Source organism: Ornithodoros turicata, chromosome 3 (assembly GCF_037126465.1).
Source record: "Ornithodoros turicata isolate Travis chromosome 3, ASM3712646v1, whole genome shotgun sequence".
In the NCBI taxonomy this organism is placed as follows: Eukaryota; Metazoa; Arthropoda; class Arachnida; order Ixodida; family Argasidae; genus Ornithodoros; species Ornithodoros turicata.
This window is the reverse complement of record NC_088203.1, coordinates 107,660,680-107,681,575: the sequence shown is the minus strand read 5'-3', so window position 1 is coordinate 107,681,575 and position 20,896 is coordinate 107,660,680. Positions and strand designations below refer to the sequence as shown.

Sequence of the window (20,896 nt, the reverse complement as noted above, 5' to 3'; positions counted from 1 at the left end):
TCACTTATTTTTGAAAAGTACAAGTTCCGATTCGAAACTCGCGAGGGTCGCCTGCCCTGCCAGAAATGCAACCATTAACGAGAGCCAATTTTAGCGTTCGTCCAACCTGAGCCAGATCCGGTCAGATGTTCTGATTTAGCCGACAGGATATAAGAGACTCCCTGCCGTGTGGCGACAAAATGCTATCTGTTTGTTCATACCTGTATAGTGGATGGGATTTCGTTACTCGGTGTAAATACCAGTAAACCAGCGAACGGAGTAACTTTCGTTACCCGACAGATTCCACGGGCAGCAAAAGACAACTTGGAATTGGGCACGTTTAGTGGCGCTTTGTCCCGGTTCCATGGCTAAAGGCGGCATACAGGTGACATATCGAATAAGAAACCGGTTACGAATGAATACCAGAAGTATTTGTGCCAACCACTTTTGCTTAAAAACGCAAACATCACAGCGTTACGAGCGCACTTGGCTCCCTCGCATTGGGCTTGTTTTTATTGCTGGGCCTGTTCTAATGCGGTGTGGAACGAAAACCGAACCATCGCTTGCGGTACTGTTTCCAGGAAGATTTTTTCGTAGAACCACTGAATTCTGGTGGTGGCAACCCTGGACAAGTATGCGCTTGTGGTGCGATATCCAGTGTGGGCACACAGGCGTCTTGTGCCAAGAGTTTTGGCGTTCTTTACCAGGCTCTTTTTCTTGTTCTTCCAGCACGAAATCTTCGGGTCATACTTCACAGGCCTGCCAGTAATGCAGGAAACACTATAGAAAAGCAAAAAATAGGGAATGTGATAACTGCACTGTGTGCCGTAATGTACCTTGATTGGTCCTATATTGACCTCCCATTTACCCAACATGGGACCAATGTTAGACCAATATTCCGCTGCTGCCTTTGAAATATGGGATGTTCATTGGCAATACAGGAGCTGTATATCGACTGCCAATATTATGCCTTGATTGGGCCGGGTTGCAATTGCAGAATTGGTCCAACATTGGGAATCCGAGATAGCCAATATTTGTCCAGCCTGGGGCCCACATTGGGGTGCTCCCTGGGTACAACCATCGCTCGGCGTTTTGGGCCTTCGAAACTCACGATCACAATCATCTGATAAAGCGCGAGTCCGGGTCCTGCTACGAACTCACGTGAAGGTCTATGCATGGCGTGTCGGTGAGCTCGATCATGCGGCACATCTGGGCAATCACCAGATAATATCACACCTGCTCTGTTTACAAGTGTGATGTTATCCGGTGAGTACACTAACATGCGGCATGATCGAGCTCTTCGATACACGCCATATTGACCTTCACGTGAGTTCGAAGCAGGAGCCTTATCAGATGATTGTGATGCTGAGTTTGGAAGGCCCGAAACGCCGAGCAATGGGTACTATACATGACTATGTTCAGCGATGCTTGAACATTGCCATATGTACGAGAAATGTTTATACGAAAACTGCTAAAATGTATTTTAACAGCAGACTAGATTTTCATTTGACAATTTAAAAGGCGCAGTGAAAATACTCGCGAGCGAATGAAATTAATTATGGAAGACGACGACCACCATAATGGATTTTATCAAATCCAAACTGTTCATCAACGAACGTCTTTTCGTGTACTCCCATATTATCGTCTAACCGAGTCGACCTGAGAGAAAAAAGAAAACGGTGTTAAGTTGGACGACCGACCGAGCTCAAATTGACCTTCCTTTCATTTAGCTCCTTTCCTAACCGCGAAGCTATTCATTTTTCCTAACGTCTACTTTTCAGCGCGTTTCCAGTTACACGAGCCAACATAATGATACGTCATTAAGGACGCATGCGCAATGAAGACGCACAACCCGACATTAAATCCCCGAGGATAAAAAATTGGAGTATAGCCTACCATTATTCGGTAGTCGGTCGTGTCTGACCCCAGAGGACTTTGTTTTGCTCATTCAAGTGGTTCATTTTCAGTCTGGTAAGAAGGAATACCGTGACATTTCGGTGACTAACAGAAAGAGCATGGGTGGAAGAAGAAGCAAAATGGAGAGGATTCTCGTAATTGGACAAGACGGAACGAAAGGAAGGCAACGCAGCATGACTATCATTTGCACTCTGGTGAGCAAAAATAATCCTCCGCACCCGATTTGAAAATATTTGCCCACGAGAAATTCCGTATGCATATTACTTGAAAGGAAGCAAACAAGTGGTTACTCTGGAAGTGGGAAACACGCTCTTGATGTGTTTTCGACCAGATAACGCACGCCATGCCATCCAAGGAGCGAAAAATCTAAATAATCCCTCCTCCGCCTCCTCCTTGCCAAAGGAGGCACCGCGTGACGTCAGCGCTCCGCCCACAGTACTGCAACCGGTTATGCCGTAGTTGCGTATCCGGGCAATTGTTCTGCCTTATTGGCACGTTACTTGATACGCGTTCAGGCGGGTGCTCTTTGATGGCGACGAGAAAGTTTGGCGACAGGATCATTCTTTGCCTCTTGAAGCCATCATGGATTAGTGGTTCCACCCTCGCCATGTTTCTGGACTTGGCTGTGTAGACGGCTTCTCTTGGCATGCAGGTAAGCAATGGGATGTCCTTGAAACGTTTATATCTTATCCAATTGTTGGAGGAAGCTTGGAGACGTCCGGACTGAAGCAAGTTCCGTTACAAATTTCTCATATCTTGTAACTATTTACGCTCTTGGAAGAAGAAATCCTCCGGTAGACTGTGCGCGAAAACCGGCAAGTACTACAAACTGAGCAATGTACGCATTGCCTAAACTTCCTGAGAATATTGTCTCGAATATTAACCCGCGATTTTTGTGTGGGGTACGACTAACAATATATGCACGTCGTAACCACGTGCTTATGTTTCGCTATATCCACCTTGCCCATATTTTTAAGTGTTTCAAAAACTATGCCCAAAATACTGAGTAACCCTTATTTTAGGAGTCGTCTCGCATTAAAAACCGCCCCCCTTCCCGCAAATTGTGCTGTCCAATTTCATTGCTTCAAGTTCTTGCTTTAAGTCGAAAAAGTGCGCACAAATTGGGAATGACTGTGACAAAAAAAGAAAAAACAAAAATGGATCTTATGGAGCTTATTTTCAGCCAGCTAAAACATGTTGTATGCACACGTGCGTCCTGATGGTGCGGTTATTTACGCCACAACTTCATTGAAAATGGTACTGCGCGGCGTCACCGATCGTTCGAGACGATGGAAGTCCGTCAGATGAACGGATGAAGACGAAGCCTGTATAAAGAAAATGATTTGCGTCTCGTCCTCTGTCGTCTTTACCCCAGCTTGCGTCCTCACACTATTTTCTACTCTGAGTTTTGTTTACTTTGGATACGGTAAAGAAACGCACGAAAATTGTAGTTCTACGATCGTGGGTCCGTCTACTCCATGAGTGCTGAGCGACCGCTTGGGAATGTAGGAGAAATGAAGAAATAAAATATGAACAAGTAGGATGTGATCGGCAAAAGGGAAAGGGATACATGACGATAAGAGAGAAATAACGGAAACAAAGGAGGGCGACACTTTCACAGGCGCTTAATTGCGGCAAACTACAACCTAAAAATCCTCCAAGAGGGGGAATATTAATATATTATTAATTGGTGGCATCGCGCTCACAGTTGATTAATTTTGGACCCACCTGGGCGTTATTTAACGTGCGCTGAAATCTCGCTGAATGTGAAAGCAACTTTTGGCATAGATGGCTGGTGGACAAACTCCACAATGTGAAAAGCCTGAGTCTGGGTACGACTAAGCGGAAAGGAGTTGTGCCTAGTCTTAGGACGCAACTTGTGGAGGGACAAATAAGTTCTCCTCCTTTCACTCAACTGTGGCAGATATAAAGTGTCGTTAAACTCGGAAGGTCGAGAACGGGAAGGCGTCCACTTGAATGTCCAGGAAATGTTTGACTAAGGCTCGAAACGCTCGTGTCTTCAACTTTCCAGAATTTTGACCACACACCGGTCGTCCAGGCTGAGGTGACGTGCTTCAGACACACTCAGTGCCCCACAGGCAGAGCTGTTGGCGACAGAACCCGTCGTCTGGGTCTATCCCGCAAAGTTGCCCACATCTCACACTTTGTCGCTCCCATAGACAGTTGAACCGCACGCTCGGGAAGCTGGCACATCTGCTGCGTTATTCCCAGCCAGAATGACCACTGTAGGCGGTATAGGAGCAAGGCCTGCGGAAACCAACACTTCTTGCAGGGCTTTCATTCAAACAAGGTGTTGAGTCACGATTGTGCTGCTGTCTCAAGAGCTTCGCTGCAGTGAGTGATGTGCGCAGACAACTCTCAATTGAGAGCTGAGGAAAGTCTGCCCTATACGTTGTGCAGAACCACAAGGGCTTGCTTCCCATAAGGCCAAGGGAGACTCATGCAAAAGAATGCAGTGGCGGTTTGGTGTAATCTTGAGCAGCTTCGTCGCAGTATGATACGAATATAATGACCGTGGGGAGGTACACGTGTAACTCCAGCCGTGGACACTGTGTGGCAGCCGGACCATGCAGCCGTACTTCACAAGGCACTGTGAAGATGAGGACTCCCAGACAAAATGCCAGTCTCATGCACAGCCTGTGAATTCAATACCTTGTCATCTCATTCGTCAGTGCCTCATGCAGCCTGAACATTACTATAATCTTTTTTATATATCTTATTTGTCTTTAATCTGTATGATCCTTATTTCACCTGTTGTTAGTTTATCCTAATCATTTTCTTCTTTTTCTTTATTTTCTTTTTAATTTCCTGTGGAACAGCAGACCGACACACCGTTTGGCTGACCTGTCCTCCTTCTCCCCATTTGCGTTCTAATAAATATATCCATCTTTTTACTTATTTTATTTTATGTATTTATGCCCTTATACGTAATTTGCTTCCGACAATATAGAGATGGGAGACGATGTAAAGTCACATTAAAAAAAATAAAGAAAGAAAAGAAAATACACTAACAGGGCGACAAATTGCGGTTTTAAGCATCCTTTTTTGATTCTTTGTCGCAACAACAAAATTTTCTCACATCTTGAGAAGTCCCAAAAACTGTAATGATGAAAGCTTTTTCATTAAAAACCCGATATTTCGCTCCATTTCTGTTTTTGGCAAAGTGTTAATCCATTTAACCTTACAAATATAGTCTACCCAAACGAGCAACCACCTTCTGCAAGAAATACTTGATGGATTCGTGACATAACCTTTGCTGTCGCTGCCCAAGTTGAGGGTCCGGACGCCCATTAACATTTGAACCGAGATCAATCCAGACTTGTACAAAATACTGCGCAAAAGTATTTAAAATAAGATACTAAATACTCTACAGAAAAAGTATTTAAAATAGACTTCAAAATACTCAAAACTGAAAGTAATTTGAGTAGAGTACTAAATACTCTAAGAAGTATTTAAGATACTATTTAAAGTACTTTAGTACAAGCAGTAAGTGAAACGCGTATTCTGAACGTGACCTTACAAATGAAAGGAATAAACTTCATCAGCCATGCATATCTTTCATTTGCAACGTCTTGGTGTCAAGTAATGTTTGGAGAACTTTGATGAACCCAAGTAAACTTTGTTGATATGTTCTGAACCAATTCGTAATCCGTCCTGTATGTCGGTTCGGGTCTTTCAACCTCTGGCACGTGTTTATTGCTTTGATGACCAAGGAAATAAATGCCGGGATTATCTTGTACCTAATCCCCCGGTGATTCACCTGGCAATATGAATAGGAACGGTTTTCTGACGAAGCTGGCTATTGAGAAGCAAGGCCAGGCTTGGGACCAGCCTAGTGTACAAGAGGATAAATGATACATTCGCGAATTCCCGAAAAAAAAGAAAACGATGAAAAAGGGGGTTAAATTCCAGTGAGCTGAAAATCTCGGCACGGCGGGAAGCGTGCTGGATATGGCTTGACGAGGAAGGAAAGTATTTTGAGTACTGAGTAGCAAATACCGAAAAAAGTATTTTAAATACATTAAAAATACTTTCGCAAAAAAGTATTGAGTAGAGTACCAAAATACCGGAAAAAGTATTTAAAATACTGTATTTTGAGTACGTACTCAAGATACGTACAAGTCTGAAAGGGAGCTACTATTACTGAAGCATATATCACGTCACTAACTAACGTTTGTAAAAAAATTGGAGTGCTAACTACAATTTTTAGCAACCCTTGATCTAAAGCTAAAGTGAAAAGCTAAAAGTGAAAGCTATACCTGCTGATCGTGAACCAGGACTCGAATGTGGTCTATACAGAAAGAAGTTTCACGCCAGCCTTAATAGTAGACGCTTAAAAAGCGCCTTAATTAGGAAGCAAAAACGGTCCAGCGTGAAAATTGCGCGCATAATAGATTTCGTGACCACGTATGGCGAACAACACGCATGACGCAACACAGGCGTCACGTTACAATGCTGCCGGTCTTATACCTATATCTGCATTAAAAGATGATGACGAAATTTATAGCTTAAAGATACCGTAAAACAGCAGACAGGAAGTTTATGTTGGCGTATATAGTTTAACAGCTCGTTGCTGGTAAGCCCAGTTAAACATGTGACAGGTATTTTTAATTGCCGAGTTAAATTGAGGTGGGGAAACAATCCCCAATTTGTCAAGCAACAGCGATCTGGCTCATGAGTTCCTAGGCGAATGGTATAGTCGTCTTCGTTTTATATTTATTGGTTTTGCACTAAGGCTCTCAGTTGGTGAGGTCCTCACCCGTGGCCTTCTGACGCGCTAGTTTCGTCATTTCTGCGTTTACCGCCTTCGAGAGAGCTTCCAAATGAACGTCGTTGAGCTGGCTCACACTGGGAGTACCCAAATTCAAGAAAAAGAGGAATTACACACTCCTCCCTCTTGTACACTTCCTTTCACCCTTATCCCGTCCCCTTTATGCGACGAGCGGTCAAGCATGTATCAAGTGTATCTGCGACGATGCACCCATTGAGTTTCGGCATCGAGCTGCTTATATGGTCATATTATGTTATGCGGGCTGCATATGGGCAGTCAAAGGTGTCGTGGAGGATTTCATGACGTCAACACGACACCTGTCGCTAGTGTCGGAGTTACACCTGGAGAATGTACTCCGTAGTTACTCCTGGAGAAATTTAGACACTCTCGTAGGGTGTAAATTTTACTCTCAAAGCGAGTGCTCTTGGGAACGAGCTACTTACTCCCCTGAAGGAGTTGTGAACCATTTGGTTTTCAAAGTGACGCCGCAGTTGGTGTGTGGAGGGGAGGGAACGTTCTGGAGCAGCAAATGACAATGTTGGCGGAATGCATGAGATAGATAGACGTAGAAAGAAAATCAATGGCAGCCGCGACCCATAACGCTGGTGGTGGTAATGGAACCGTATGGCCAAACGGGCAACGTCACGACTGTCGCGAGGTGCTTCGTGCTTCCTGGGCCGACTTCACAGGGAGCACACTGTGCCGACATTTGTCTCTAGGTAAAACACCCAGACAAGCACAGCCGGACTCGAACACGGGACATCTTCCAGTCTCATCGTATAGCCACTAAGCCACAGGATCTGACGTAATGGCACAAATGCATTGCTGCAGAGCCAGCGATCACCCAGACAAAAATGTTCTACTTTCGTTGTAGTACGAGGGGTGTTCAAGTCAAACCGGGACTTACAGGCGAGAAATTAGTTTTATTTTTCATCGTAATCTCCAGCTGCACTAATGCACTTGTCCCGGCGTTTCACGAGGGCTTGGATGCCAGCAGCGTAGAAATCCTTACCGGCGCGTAGCAGCCATGATCGGACCGCATTCTTGACCTCGTCGTCGCAGCTCAAGTGGCGGCCCCAAGGAACGCCTTCAGTGGCCTGAAGAGACGGAAATCGCTGCGGGCGAGGTCTGGACTGTAAGGGGGATGTGGCAGCAACTCCCAGCCAAGTTCCTGTAAGGTGCGTGTCGTGATATGCGCGATATTCGGGCATGCATTGTCCTGTAGGAGGAGGACCCCCATGGTGATGAGGCAAGGCCGCTTTTGCTTCAGCGCCTTATGCACATCCCTGAGAACCTGGCAGTAATATGCGCTATTGATGGTGGTACCATTGGGCAGAAAATCAACATGAACAACGCCAGCCTTGTCCCAGAAAACCGTGGCCATGACCTTACGGCAGACGGGGTGCTTCGGAACTTCTTGGGAGCTGGCGAGCCCGGATGCTTCCACTGTTTTGATGCGCGTTTAGACTCAGGAGTGAAATGGTGCACGCACGTTTCATCGCGCGTGATGATCTGATCAAGGAACGGCTGTCCTTCAGTGTCGAAACGGTACCTTAGCTCTTGGGAGATTTATAGTCTTCTCTGCCGGTCAAACACGGAGACCTGCCTCGGGACCCAACGGGCACTAACTTTCCGAAACTGGAGGTGTTCATGAATGATAGTGTTCAACGTTCCCACAGGAAGGTCCGTCTTTCGAGCCAGTTCGAGACATGTTATCCGTCGGTCCTTGAGGATAAGGCGCTCCACAAGTTGGATGTTCTCAGGAACTCTGACACTGGGCTCTGAGCCGCCCCGGCCGGGATCGTCCTGCTCTGATGTACGGCCGTCTCGGAACCGTTTGCACCACTCAAACGCTTTGCTGCGGCTAAGTGTATCGTGGCCATACTGAGCCTGAAGTCTTCTGTGAATTTCAGATGACTTTACGCCTTCATTCACGAGAAACTTCATGCCAATTCGCTGTTCGATGTGCGCGCTCACCTCGTTGTCGGCCATCTTGTCCAGCACGTGTCTTCTGTTTTGCACAAACTTTGGACCACCACGTGGTGAACGCGGAAGCCTGGCGCGAGTGAAAATGACGAAAAAAGAAGTAGCGCGAGCCATTTGTACACTCCGGAGACAGAAAGTCCCGGTTTGACTTGAACACCCCTCGTATATAATGGGTGCGACCGTCCGCAACCAATGGGCTGCCATGCACTCCGTCTGTCTCTTCATTCCCATTTAAGCCATAGTGGCAGGGATATGCAGTGACCTCTTAGACGCTGAACTGGATCAACTATATACCGGATCTTCATAACGAACCCTGAGGCTGAAAAAAAAAAAAACACTAAACAGTCTCAGTCTCTCTTCCCCAGTCTCGGGGTTCGTTATGAAGATCAATTATCACCAGCTCGCCTACTTCCTTGCCGCTCTCTACGTTATATACCGGGTGTTTCACGAAAGTCCCCCGGTTGAATAATTCGTAAACAAACGGTGCTATCGAAAAGCTTTGTGTATAGTCACCATCTCTGAGACATCAGCCAAGAATTGTACAGTGGGCGGTTCATTTGCATACACTTATTAATCAAATAAAGCTTCTAACTTTAAAATTTTCCTTCGTACGCTCTCCGGAACCTCTGTTTTATCGACCGGAACCTTCAGCGACGAACGAATTCAGCTACGAATATTCCAGAAAAACACACCAATCGACACTTAGTGATTTTTAGAGTAATTAATTGATTTCGGTTAACATGTTATTTCTTGCGCGGAGCTGCGTACCAAAGCGCTCTTTCGCTCAGCTATCCGCCTGCCAATTACGTGCTCATCCGCCTGGGTCACACGCGGGGGTGACGAAAGATAAGGAGCAGACAGAAGAGGCGCTTTTGTGCATTCGTTTATCATGACGATAAAGGCACTCTCTATACGGCGGTTCCTTATCTTCCGTCACCGCCGCGTGTGAACCAGGCGGATGAACACGTAATTTGCAGCCCGATAGCTGAGCCAAAGAGCGCTCTGGTACCCTACTCCGCGCAAGAAACATATAAACCGAAACCAATTAGTTACTCTAAAAATCACTAAGTGTCGACGCGATTTGTGTAAAAACATTTTCCGCTGAAGGTTCCGGTCGGTAAAACAGAGGTTCCGAACGCGTCCCAAGTAAAATTTAAAAGTGAGGAATTTCAGTTAGTTAACGAGCGTATGCAAATGAGCTGCTCACTGCTCAGTTCTTGACCGATGTCTCAGTGATGCTCACAGAAAATAAAGCTTTTGAATACCTCCACCTGTTTATGAATTATTCAGCCAGGGAACCTTCGTGAAACACCCAGGTATATAGCGAATGCAATGCCAAGCAGTCATCGAGTCAGTGTAAGCAACACCGTAGCGTACAGTATGCTCACAGCTGCACCAATTGTTTCTTGTGAATTATGATATGCCCTTGAGTATATATGGAGCAGCTCAGTATAAGAAGAACTGAGCGCAATGCTCGACGTTCGGGACTCGGTCGGCCAGACTTGTAGAGAGGAAAGCTGTGGATCGCAAACATTGTCACCCTTCAGCAGACCTGCAAGAGGGTGGCTCCCAGTATAAAAATAATGGTCTTCTACCCAGGAGGAGCTGGAATTAGAAAAGAAAAACATGGAGATGGTTGCTCCTACAAAACACAGGAGCCGGACTCCAAAACACTTAAAAATAAAAATCAGTAACACTAAAAAGTTAGAGGCTTAGAGTTAGAGGTTAAAAGTTAGAGTGTCCACAAGAAATGCCATTAAAGCAGCTGTCGCACGCTGGGCCATTTTCCGAGAAAGCGCGTTATTTGCTTTGGTTATTGACAAGCATAAGCAGGAAGCCGCATTGGCGATATGCTGAAGCTGCAGGAATCGCAATATTTAAACTATATATACACTGAAGTGATCGGTGGAAACGACGAACACGGGGCTATACTTTGGGCCAAGTCAGCTCGTACAGGTCATCCCCGCCGACAAACCTAAAGACGTCTGTAGTTCACGTAGGCGGGAGCATGACACCTCCGAGTAACAACGTAGTGTTGCTTCCAACTGTTGCTTTTGTACTGATCAGGTTGCGTTGCATGCTTTTAAAGCAATTACACGTAAACTATTGGCGTTATTAAAATGGTTTCTCTGTCTGCCTGGCGTCCGCCACCTTCAATGTGCAGACTATATTCTCCGGAGATACACCTCTGTGGCAGCAGCTCTTGAGTTGGACTTTTCTTTGGCGGAAGGTAAAACTATCATGTACTCAGTCGTCCCATTCGCAATATCAGTGATGAAGGTCATGGGGAACAGGCCAGGTACCTAACAGCTGGGAAGGTGATTTGGTAATCCTGTTATTTAAGCCAGGAAAGTACATCTCGTCGTTTCAGTCGCTTACTTTAACAAGTTGTCAGGTACTGATGGGGATGGTACTACACAGTCTGGAATGGATGCTCGAAAGGAAATGAATTTTCGCTCAAGAAATGGTGTGCTCTCGTCAGCATTGTAGTCCCACAGACTACATCCTGGACCGACAAAAGAGAGTGGGCGCAGACAAGCTGGTGCATACTGAAGGCTTGTCTCCGTCTCCATTTTTGTCGTCTCCGTGTCTCCGGTTCCAGCCTTCAGTATTACATCCTGGACCCTGTGACCGACGTCGAAGAAGCGAAGAGTCACAAGAAAATAGTCGTAGCAGTATTCCTCGATATCAGAAGAGCTACCGATACTGTCAGCCATACGTATATTACTACACGACCCGGACTGCAGTATCTCGTAGTGTTTTTACTGTACAATAGGAAAATATTGCGTGCTAAGCTCGATCCCATCCAACCCTCCCTGTGACGGATTATAACCGCTGTATCCGCCAGAAACTTGTCGTACAGCAGGTGCATCTGCATTTGGACCACTGAGAAATCCGGGACCGCAATTCAACAACAACGAGATCGGTATACTTCACTAATGTCAGCATTCATGGACATCTCAGATGAGACGTCTGTTGTGCTGTCAGTCACTCTAACTCATAATGTTTGGGTGCAGTATGACGTGGGGCCCCGTGCTGCTCTCTTTCTTTTAAGTCTCCTACCTGGTTGCAAAGAGGTGACGTGTGACACTCTGGCATGAGTATCGCGACTTTCTCCAGCGTCTTCTTTTGATATCAGTGGAGTACGATTTAGTAGCGTGGATGATACCGCTGTCTTGTCTAGCTCTCTGCAGGGGCCTTTCCAAGCTTCTTGAGATGGTGCTTGTCAAATCGGGATCAATGAAGGAGGGATAATCAGCAGGGTCGGAGGGATGCCCTCCAGTGTTCTCTGCATTACTGTGTTGTTGGCTTCCTCAGACCCTCGAATCGGCTTTCGGGAGATGTACGGAGCCGAGCGTTGTCTTGCTTGCTTAGTCCTTGTTTAGCTCACTCAATGCACTCCAGTGTTACGCTGTGACTATAAAACCCCGTACAACAGACGCATTGTCCCGCACCTATATATATATATAGATTAGAAGCTTAGGAGGGCGGTTATATTATATATATATATATATATATATATATGTGTGTGTGTGTGTGTGTGTGTGTAATTTACCAACTATAACATGGACACTTTTTCATATCTCTCTCCCTCTCTCATCCCTTCCGCAAAAGCAATGTGGCGGTGAATGGTCATCACATCATCATCCCCTGGATATGTGTGTGTGTGACCTGACTGCACGGGCATCGCTGAAAGTGGTGAGGATTTTGTAAAGCAGGCTATCACATATTTTGATGGCGGCTTGTGTAGTGAGGAATCTGTGCGTTCGGGTGAGATTTTTTGGTGTAGCGTAGTACTTGGAAAATACCGTGTAATCCAGTGGTAGCAGATGCGGTGACAGCCTCTGCAAAGTTTCTGTGATGAACATAACACAAGAAGGCAAGCGACCTGATGTGACGGCGAAGAAGGCAACATCTCCTTGAGTTTGGGGACGACGACCTGAACGTTTATGAGCCTTGTCCTATCTGGTTCTTTGTTCACGTCCTCATCCCTCTACTATCCTCAAGCTCAAGGACACATTGCTTTCTTCATGGTTTCTGTGAAGGCACTTGCAAGTCTCACTTCTGTACTGGAACCGTCTCATAGAAAGTTGTCCTGAAATTGTGCCAGTAACAGTGTTTTCACCACGTCCTTTTCCAACATGTTGTTGGTTCTGGCAAGTTGTGTGTGTATTTGTTGTTGTGGTAGTATCCAAAATGGTTGTTCTGGTTGGAGAGTCAGAACCCTTTTCTGAGGCAGATTTCTTTTCTGTTTCCGTACTGTCTGTGCTTCATTGCTTTCGTAGCGATTTTCAAATTTTCTGGTGGTTTGACTGTTGGGTGGATGACGTGTTTTTCTGTTTCTTTGCATCTTAGAACTACAGAAGGTGGTTCACGAGCTTCCGCCATCCTGGTAGTCCTTGGTAGTTCCAGACAGATTCTGGGGTCCAGGATGGAGTACGTCTAGCTTAACTTCCTCATGGGGGCCATGTTGTGCGTGTGCAGAATGCTGTAAACCAGTGCTTATTTTATCACTGGTTGGTGAACGGTCTGAATCTGATTGATTGATTTTTAAAAGAAAAAAAAAATGGAGATGGTCTGGATCTCATTTCATGTTGTCCAATATCTTGATAATAATTGCATAAGCCGATTGTCTGCTGAGGTTTCCTGATTTCTTGCGCCCATGACAGAATCTGGTTTAGGATTATTCCTAGGTTAGTCATTCGTGGCTTTACGTCGCGAGACCAGTCAGCGTAGCACAGGCATCGGTCACAGGGCGGATGCAAGGCCCGAATCTTGCAGGACGCGGAACAGGGCTGTTGTGAAGGCCCACTGGGGTAGGACGGGACCAAGAAGGGTGGCCATGGACATCGTGCTGCACTGAAACTGCATTAGACGCTGCTCACAGTGCAGAAGATATTGAGGAATATCGGCCAGAACATAAGGGGGAGCTGAATTGGCCCATTTTGTATAGCAGCAACCAAGTGCGGGCAACGTTGAGACGGAGGCGGTGCAGAAGTGATTCCTCGCGGCGACTGCAGTGACACGCAATGAAGAAGGCAACCGAGGGGTCGATGGACTGCATGTGACTGTTGAGGCATCAGGGAGATATCACAGAGTGCCCAAGAGTATAGCGTCACGAAGGAGCAGCGCAGTGTAGCACCGAGAGAGAACGTTCTAGGTAGCCCAGAGGGGAGCACCGGAGACTCAACCGCTGGCATGCGAGGAGGATATGTCGCCTTCTACACGACACTCATCTTGAGCAGGATGAGTGGAGTTGGTGCCACATTCAGCAGCAGCTTATGAAGCAACGTATCCCCTTTATACGCGGCATGGTTCAATAGCGGGTCAATGGATCGCAGGTATTACTGGTGTGGATAGCTTCTTGCTGAAAGAGCGGCGTGCGACGGATTTTCGGCTGGCACATAGAGAACGTAAGGGGACTGGTCCGTATCCCGGGCACGCCGAGCCAGAGCATCGACATGGTCATTGCCAGAAAGTCCGACATAACAGGAAATCTACTGGAACCACATGCGCAGCTGCGGAAACACGAATGCTATTGGCTGAAGCCCTTGAGATAGAGATTTTACTTGCGCCTTGGCTGCTTCTCGCCGCCGTCTTGACGCCACAGACGAAGTAAGCTTTCCAGCTGTTTTTCGGCAGTAAGATCCCTACTTTTGCGTCAAATGAAGTGTTGGATCAGGTGGGCAGCATCAGTACTGAAACAATTGACATCATTCAAACCAAACAGCCGTAGAAATTCCTATTTCGCTTCTCGTTTTTGTCTGTAGCGTTTTGAAGCAGAATAAATTACCTGACACACATTACCGATGAAGAAATTGTATGCCTGAATTGACGAATTGACGTTCCTTCTGTGGAGCGGTGTCAATCTGCCATTTGGGATGAACTCGCTCATTCTTGCTCGGATTCACCAACGAATCACTTGCGAGGAGGGACGTCTCTGTAGCCGATTCAAGAGATCGACAAGCCGGCCATATATGTGTTGACACGCACACAAAAAAAGTGTGGAAGCAACGCAAGACAGACGGACAGCGTTACAGGAATTTGACTGACGGAAAGGACGTGTGTCGGTCGGTCCGTCTGTTTGGACACGTTTCAAGTGATCAGTCATCTCTATATTTTCGTGGTGCCATTAATATGGGCTGTCGTTATTTTGGTTGCCTCTATAAGCGGAAGGTTCCGTTACTTCCAGATGATGGATCATTTGTCGTCACACAATAACGGTCATAGCGGATCATATATTTTGGATTATTGGAGGCAAACACAGGAAATTCCTTTCATTCCCAAATTATGCAAGTTAGAGGCACGGTAAATGCAAAACCTCCAGCGATGTTGGTTCTGTTCCATCGTAGAACATGGCGGCGAAATTGCTGTTAATATGATGGGAATAGAAAGGACAAAGCCTCAAGTGCCTAAGATGAAAGAAGGCTAACCTTTTCAGTGATTCCTTCTTTCATCATTAATTGCTGTTAATATATTGTCTGAAAAAAGAAAATTTATTAACATACCGATAGGCGAATATATTGCTTATGAACCGGCTCGTATTCGAGAGGAGGGAGGAGCGTCACGTGCCAGTTTCGTTCGTTTATGCTTTACCCTGTAACCCGACAACTTCCCTGAGTCTTTGCCTACAGGAGTCTCCGGGTGGTATATAGTAGCCCTGAAAGAGCTCGCCGTTGTCGGCCTCACAGAGGTGTGTCGCGACTAACACTCTGTGCGTCCTGGGCCGACTTCTAAGGGAACTGTGTCGACATATGTCTGACAGCGTCTGAGGAAAATCAAACTTCCGTGGGAAAATGTTCCTCGCGGTCACTCGAACAGTCCAATGACCATTGAAAATTTGAAAGCCATCTCAAGCTACATTAACAGAGGAGATGACACCCATCCATCGACATAAGTTTTGTAGAAGAAAGGCATATATAGTGAAGGAAACTACTTGATAGTATTTTAATTGTTCTCTAATGGTGCGGTCACGATTTAATTACACATTTTTGCACCGCTGTGCGTGGTGTCGAAATGAGAAAAGCAAATTTGAGAATATCTGTTGTGGCATTTTGTTGCAGTTTTCTTTGGTTCAGTGCTTAGCTATCAGTGGCAATTTTCGAGGATTACCCGAGGACTACCTGATATGGTTGGTCGACACGAGGCCACAGCAGCCGCGGATAGGGCTGTGTGCGAGTATTTCCAATACCGAAGCGTATATCGGATGCCAATTCCTAATGCAACTAAGGAACTCTTCATCGAATTTCGAATCCAAATGATGTCTCAGTTTACCGATCACTTACATGTTGGAATAGTTCCGATGCTGCACACCAGAAGAGAGGATATAAAACAAACATTCGCTTAGTATTTGCTTCGGGTATTTACTTCCGTTACTATTTGCGGAGCCCTATCAGCAAGCGAGTTCTGTCAAGTCCGAATCTCACTGGTGCCAGGGATGGGTATACAAAAGCGATAGAAACCATTCATCGGGGTGAATGGTTTCCATGCAGGTGCAAAGAGTGCGTGCTCCGAGAAATTGCTTGGGAATGATAAATCGTGCGATAAATCGGGAGATGAAAGACTGCCGGGAGGTGTTGAGAAAGCGCCTTTGTTTCTTTTCCAAGATCCCAGTCCGAGATCTGAGAATCGTGCGACGCCGCGCATCTTTTAATCAGTACCGTCTTCATCGGCGAACATCCATGTACGAGTTTACGTCCACCATTTTTTCCTTCGCTCATATACGCCGAAGGATTTAAGCAGAATGAAAATAAATTTCGAGTCGATTTTAAATTGCACGACGAGTAGTTTCTTACGTCTAACGTTTTTCCGTGCGAGTGCGTCAAAGAATGACGTCTCACTTTTCTGCCAACTCGAACGAAAAGAAACCTTTGCCAGCATTGCACATTATGTTCAACTTGGACAGTCTGTGTTGCTCAGCGACTGTCCCATGGTCTCCAGTGTTGCGGTTCTTGAGTCAAGAGATAACCCGTGAGAACCCGATTCAAGTGCAGTCGGAGTCAGACGCGTTTTGCGAGTATAAGATATATTTTCGTGCTCCTGTTCATTGCACGAGTGTTGTTTATGAAGAACAGAATCGTCTTATTTCTGTAGGCGGGCGAAGATAAGGGGCTATGAAAAAAGTTTCTTTCTCGTATGGAAGAATGTCTGCTAACATTGGTGCCAAACCCTTATATGATAACTGGCGATAATTAGTGGCTTGACGTCGCGAGCCAACTATGATGATGAGCGACGTTGTGGATTCCACCTGCGCTATATTTAACGTCTCTCGCGGAAGAGTGTATGTGTCTGAGCCCCGACTGGGATCGAACCCGCAACCCCCAAGAACTATCTGGCTCAAACGCGATAGTTGGAAACGTTTCATGGGTTATCGCCACCGTTACGGGATAGAATGGTCCAAATACTTCCAAAGGAGGGGCATCCTATGTAGCTCTATTGAGAAGAACGTCTTCTCGGCTTTTTTTGCGCCAAAAGAGTCAGTTTTATTTCGCTCTCAAGATCGTCTAATATTTGTGTCAATTATCGGTTGTACACACACGTATTGTGCCATCAATAACAACCCCAACTTGACGTGTTCGCGGTATAAGGAGAATCCCGGAGCGCTACCGCCCGTGGAGATAGTAGCGGCGCCTCGTGGCGGCGCCCCCTGCAGCGTCTGTGTGCGTTTCCATGAAACGATCATGGTTCCGGAAACCCCGTCTCTCTTTTTTGCTGCTAACGCTAATCGGAAGTTAAGTAACGTCAATTTCCGTCCAGTATTCATAACGGAAGACGGGTATTTTTTTGGAAATCCCACTAAGAAAATTTATATATTCTCGCAGGTCATATCTCTCTCTCTCTTTTTTTTAGAATAAAGTATGATCGACCAGTCCTTTAGAAATTCAGGGCGCGGTTTTCTGAGACCAGGAATGGCGCCCTGTAATTAAGCCAAGCAGTCGCCGAAAGAAAATGCGTGGTTTTCAGTTGCACCGAGTCTGAATGCTTGTGCGGCTACCGTCTACATGCAAAGCAGAAAGACGCTCTCGAGATGTACCGTACTTTTCGGTGTCCATCCAAGTTCTTTTTTTTCTTCCCATATCTAAACAGATGCCAGATTTTCTTTTGTGTTTGTTGTGATCGTCACGTATCCTTTGGTGTATACGTCCTATGTGTGCTGAGCGGAACATGCTGACAGCATTCAGGATGCTTTGTTTCAAAGATGGCACCCCGTAAAATGACCTTGATCCGTAGAGACCTTGGTAAGTCTCCCGACTGAGCCCCTCAGGTCGTGCAGTCCAAACTGGTTTGATCCTTCTCTCTTGATTCGCTGCTGTCTTGGCATCCAACTCTGCGCCGAACCACGATGGATATCGAAACCTCTTTGTGGAAAAATGTTTCGTCGGAGGCTATTGTTTACGAGACGAGGATATCCCGATAAAAATTTCTCACGAGCATGCCAACTCATGCTCATTGTAGCGAATGGGTTGAGCACGAGTAAGCTGAGCGGGAAGTGAGTGAGCATCAAACGAACGGAAGGTGCTCAGCTCTCGTTCCGACGTTCTCTCCGTTCTCTTCATATGACGAACAGTTACAATGGCAAACAAGACCATATGTATGGGCGAAGGTAGTCTTTATGGGGCTGCAACACTGACGTCAAAATTCACTCATGCTCAATGTGGCAAATGAGGTGAACAGGATTAAGCAAACGGAGAGCTGAGTGAGTGAGCCGAGCTCTGCGGTATATAGACGAGGGTGGTTTAGTGGATCGGAAGAGAAAGTCAAATGTCAGCCACTCAGAAGGGATGATCATGTTTTCGTTAATATTGCACTTTGAAGGTTATTATCGCTATCAGATTGAACTTTCTGTATTAAGTGTACTGGGGTAGCCAGTTTGACTTCGTCGAAACTTACATCCCCATTTTTTTCTTTATTCACATCACATCATCACATCATCACATCGCTATTACCCACCGCCAAGTGGCGGAGAAACGGATGTCGGGTTACCACGAGGGATTAAAAAATAAACAAACAAAAACATCCAGATTCTGTCATCTTATTTACGTCTCGAGGAGCGACATAGACGCTCCGCTGAGGGAAGTGCGCCAATTTTGTGTAGACGCTTTGCAGGAAAAACCATCAACAGTAAGAACGAGTGGCATTAATGGGAAAATTGAGGGCTGCACAAAATATACAAAGTGGAGTGGAGTGAAGTGAAGTCTGCCTTGTGTGATGATGACGACGGAATGTCTTTGAAGCCTTTTTGTGGACCACAGGAAGGCGTGTGCAATGATTGGCACAGACCAACTATGGAACATCGAAAATGGAAGGCTTCTTTGGACGCCCGTAGCAAGCCGACATAGGTCTGGCTGACCTCTCCTTGCGTGGACGCCACCTCCTGTTTATTAAACTTATATATACCCCCCCCCCCGTATGTTTACAAAAAGGTGTCTCCTGAAGTCAAGGCTATCACTCTTTGAGCGCATGTTATGGCGTCAAGAATCTGCTCTTGGTAAAAAAACATGCTTCCAGGGTGCGTCATCTTGCTGATCATCAACTCATTCGCGTCATCAACTTATTCGCGTGTGGTAACAAGTCTTCCCGCCGTGTTCTGTCTCGAAGGTATGGAAGGGTCGACTCCAAATTATTTATATGCGTGTGTCAGGAAAAAGTTGCATTAATTGGTGGGGGTGCAAACGGTGGGCCAAGTTTCCTAGCAAGGAAGGATTCCTTCCTTGTTAGGAGACTTGGCCCACAGTTTGCATATACGTTCGTCACGAACTTTACCGAGCATTCTCTTGACGTCGGATCCCTCGTGACGCACACTGGCGTTTCCAAGAACCCCAACCCCTAGACGACGTGCTGTTATGTTCACACGTGACATTTTGAACGATGCCAGCTATGACCACGGCAAGGATGGAAGACAGACCTTGGAGTCGGCAAAAATTACCCATAAGATCTGATGAGTCACCGGGGCGACCAGTCAGTTTGCTCTTTTGTCAGGCTGCGCTGTTATGTCGCAACTTGGGATATTCTGTTCACTTTCAATATTGTCATTATATGGCGTCCCTGCTCTGTTCTTCCCATTCGAGACTTCATCAGCCATCTCAAAACAGTCCTGAGGTGGCAAGTTTCTCACGCAAGGGGGCGTTCCGTATTCTGCTTCCTGCGTCGAAAAACAAACAAAAAAAGTTGCAGGGGGGGGGGAGCGCGACGGTTGTCATCGGGGCACGCCCCCTCGCATAGGGGGGATTCAGAGTAGAAATTTCTTCTCTCCAATGATCCTCGCCGACGACGCCCATTTTTGCATTGTGGCCTTGGCGCCACATCAGAATCCGGCGAGATGGTTGTCAGCGCCAGACACGGATACCTTCCTTTTGGAGACCCCATCATATTACGCTGTGTGGAAGGAAATGCTCGGAAAATTTGTCACGTGTGACTTTATGAAGGGCCTCGATTACGAGTGAGTTCTCGCTCTGAGAGCGGTACTGAAGCACATGTGGCCTCAGTTGTTGACTTGGGTGTATAAAACATACGGAGTTGAAGTAGGGTAAACGGAGCTCGCCTTGTGGTCACTCGTCTTATAAATGAGGATAGTCAGTTTGAAACCGAACCGAACACGAAGCAAATAGTGGCTATGTAGCCGAAGCGAATACGAAGCGAATATTTATCTAATGGAGCTGAATACGTATGCACGCGCAGCGAAAGCAACGCGAAAACGGATCAGGTGATCCAAAAGTGCACTTGTATCCAACGGCATTGAACACCATCACCCTTGGAAGCGCCATTGCTTCGTAGAACGTATTTCGAAACATCACTAGCGCTTCAGCGACCACTTCCAGCAGTTTCTTACATTGCTCTGCAAGAGACAGTCACCACACACACACACACACACACACCACGCCGATTACCAGCAAACGAAAGCACCGCAAAACACGGGAATGTCCCAGCGTGGATAAACTTGGGGAAAAGTCGCTATGTTTAGCTGATTTGGATGTCTGTTAGTTACAAAATTTTGCGCAAAAATGTTGCGCAGACAGTTCACCTACTTGGATAGGGTACAGTCCAAGGTGGGCCGCATTAGAGTCACTAAATAATCTACGCTTCCGACTATCGACACTGAGTTCCAAGAGCGAGCATGCGCCATCTTGTTTCCGCGCCACGCTACCCACGCGCACGCGCACTGCGCACGTTAGCGCACGATGCCATCTATCGTGCGCGGGTGAAATGTTCCTTTCGTGTGCA

The 20,896-nt window shown here is 46.3% G+C and overlaps 1 protein-coding gene across 2 annotated transcripts in view; it reads left to right on the top strand.

The window, feature by feature from the left end:
• The first annotated feature begins 2,402 nt into the window (after nt 1–2,402).
• The window catches only part of LOC135389154 (transcription factor Sp9-like), a 77,905-nt gene continuing 59,411 nt past the window's right edge, over nt 2,403–20,896 (top strand). Inside the window, exon 1 of one of the 2 annotated variants that reach the window (XM_064619179.1) lies at nt 2,403–2,548. The gene's annotated coding sequence lies outside the window, so the exon portion shown is untranslated. The remainder of the gene's footprint in view (nt 2,549–20,896) is intronic. The other variant, XM_064619180.1, reaches the window with a different exon arrangement.